The sequence below is a fragment of the Etheostoma spectabile genome, unplaced genomic scaffold, assembly GCF_008692095.1.
Source record: "Etheostoma spectabile isolate EspeVRDwgs_2016 unplaced genomic scaffold, UIUC_Espe_1.0 scaffold00001489, whole genome shotgun sequence".
Classification (NCBI taxonomy): Eukaryota; Metazoa; Chordata; class Actinopteri; order Perciformes; family Percidae; genus Etheostoma; species Etheostoma spectabile.
Window position 1 is genome coordinate 1,502 of NW_022602761.1, and position 2,971 is coordinate 4,472.

The window sequence follows — 2,971 nt, forward strand, 5'->3', positions numbered from 1 at the left end:
ACATTACATGGTTTTAGGAATATTTTCTAAGATAGTTTGACAAGAAAATAAAGAATACATCATTATTTAAAACCCTCACTGGCTACCGATAGTCAAATTCTGCCCAAATGGCTTTGCTTCAGCATTAACATAGCTATATTTCAGAACAAAGACTGTTTGGCGGCAAAAATCCTTTTTTTTTTTTCTCCTCTGATGCAGTTACGTTTTATAGCTAACGTAAATGTTAGTAGCTCGATGTGGAACTCTAAGTACCGTTAGCTACCATGAAATAACGTGTAGAATGGAAAACATAATACGGAACGTAACACTGCTATTGCTTAAACTATAACTAGTTAACGTTAAAAATGGCAGTAGTCAATGTCAAGTGTAGCTAGCTAACGTTAGCTAGCTACACTCGACATTGACGAGCTAGCAAACGTTACTTTAATGCTCCATCACCTAGCTAGCTAGCCAGTTAGGTGACAGAGCATGAACTTGGCTTGCGCTAATGTTAACGGTAAAGTTAACTTCCAACTCTGAATATGAACACCACAGACACTGATTGAAAAATAATAAAAACCACATAATTTACCTTTGAATTTACTTCGCTCCTCTTCAGTGACTTCTATTCCAAAACGAAGTAACTCTGATTAAATCCTCCGTTGATAAATTTCCGAGCGACATCCTCTCAACTCTGATCGCCACTGACAGTTGGATAGCTGTCGATTCACGTACGTATCCCTCCGCGCTGCGATATGTATGCTTCCGCCAAGTCGACCTCTAGTTAGACTGTAACTAGATCCTTTCTACAGAACTTAAAGCGTTAACAATTATTTGACAGTTTCATTCTAATATAAATAGGGTAAAGTGTTTAAAAAACAAATTATTCAATACTCTTTGTGAATATAAATGATTACATAAATGTAAATGTACTGTATATATAGCGCTTTTCTAGTCTTAACGACTACTCAAAGCGCTTTTACATCATACAGGAAACATTCACCATTCACACACTGTGGCCAAGGCTGTCGTACAAGGTGCCACCTGCTCATCGGATAAACACTCACACACATTCATACGCCGATGCGCAGCATCGGGGGCAACTTGGGGTTCAGTGTCTTGCCCAAGGACACTTCGACATGGGACTGCAGGGCTAGGGATTGAACCCCCAACCTTCCAATTGGCAGGCAACCGCTTGACCACTGAGCCACAGCCACCCAAAATATTCTTCATTACATGCTTAAAAACTTTTCAAAAGGGACAGTTCACCAAAAAAAATCTGATTTATTTGGCACATATCCCCAAACTTTAGAGTTAATTTAGTTGACAATGTGGGAAAATAATACAATGACTGAGGTGGTGATGAACAGGGCACTCAGGAACGGCCACGTAAAAGCTGGCTTAAGTATATACTGAATTAACCAAAGACTAAATAAGAGTGTGTGTATGTGTGACATATTATCATTATGCTTTGCAGCTGGGGTACGGCTAGGAGGGAGAGAACAGGAGGGCTATCTTAGTCAGATAAGCTACAGTGAGCACAGAGAGGAGATGGTGAGGCCAAGGACACTGAAGTTCGAGGACGGTCTGATAACTCAGAGAACAGGACGTACAAACTAAGAAGGGAGTGAACATAGCTGTCTGTGAAGTAAATGATAACTGAAAATAATAGACAGGCAAGAAGGAAGAGGGAAGAGGCAGAGCAGGGATTGTACCCCAGCAACAGTATAGCTGACCAATCAGGCCCCACAAGGGGAACCAATATAACCTGAGCACGCTATTGTTTAAGTGCCTTTTTGGGGAACCTCTGTACTAGACAAGTTTCCATCAGGTCGTGCACGTAAAACTGCCCGGAAACGCATTTCATCTGTTGACCACAAATAAACACTGTGTTAATTCATCATGGAGTCAGTTGTCAGTTTATAGAAGGATTTCTCCAACAACAATTATTGAGTTACTGAGTTTGATTATAGTTATATTATATAGATTAACTTGTTTTTTATACTGAGAGATGTTCTGCTGTGATGAGCATCTACTTATTCCTGCTGTTCAACATTTAAACATTAGGTACAAATATGTACCTTACACCTCAGAAAATCCACACTGAACAATGGAAGGTGCATAAATGTACCTTCAAGATACATTTTGTACTTTTAAGCAAACGTTTGATAAGTTTGTACCTTAGGGAACAAAAACGGACCTGTATTGTACCTCTTTTTTGACAGTGTGGCATCGCTTCCTTCCGTGTGCTCCCTGAACTCTTCCACCAGTTTAACTAAAATGACAAGAACACACGTACACAAAACAAAAGTCCCCAAATTCTGAAACAAAAGGAAAAAAAGACAGGAGGGTTATATTTACCGTATTGCGGCACTTTCGATGGTGAAAACGACTTGAGCCTCTTGTACTTCACTGCCTGAAATGGGAGAATATGAGGTTATTTTGTCATATATTGCATTGCACTGCATTTTATCCATTTGATGTTTCAATGGTAAAATACCCAACTTCTAGCATCGGGACCCTTTAATGTAAGAAATGCTCACTTTTTCTCGGCTGGTTGAAAAGTGCAAATGGTTGAGTTCATCATTCCGTTCTACTTGGCTTCCAGCAGCTCTTTAACCACCTTCAGCTCAGCAGCAAGGATCCCAAAGTTCTTGCAGCGAGGGGACGAAGTCCTCAAAACTGGCTTGTTTCTCTTAAACAACCGATTTCTTGGTGAATGGCTGGCAGGTTTGCGCAAGGACTGCACTGGCGGAAGGAGTTTCAAACGGCTCAGCAGCGGATGGGGCCTCAACCTCACTGTCAGGTGGGACTCAGGAAGGGTCCTCAAACTTCCTTCTGATCCCCCTTCTACAGCAGCTTCATTGGTCTCATCGAGTTGGGATACCATCGGCGGTAGGGTTGGATGCCCTCAGTAACGCCAGTTCTCTTGCAATGTAACGGTCCTTTGCCTTTTGAAGATATATTGTATAAAGTGGACCAGCTGCTGTGT

At 41.2% G+C, this 2,971-nt stretch overlaps 1 long non-coding RNA gene across 1 annotated transcript; it reads right to left on the reverse strand.

Moving 5' to 3' along the window:
- Positions 1–2,183: 2,183 nt before the first annotated feature.
- LOC116675109 (uncharacterized) lies at positions 2,184–2,578 on the reverse strand. Its single transcript, XR_004328296.1, has 3 exons — positions 2,523–2,578; positions 2,341–2,395; positions 2,184–2,254 (listed from the first exon to the last, which is right to left on the reverse strand). It is a non-coding gene; the product is annotated as an uncharacterized LOC116675109 (long non-coding RNA).
- Positions 2,579–2,971: the final 393 nt, after the last annotated feature.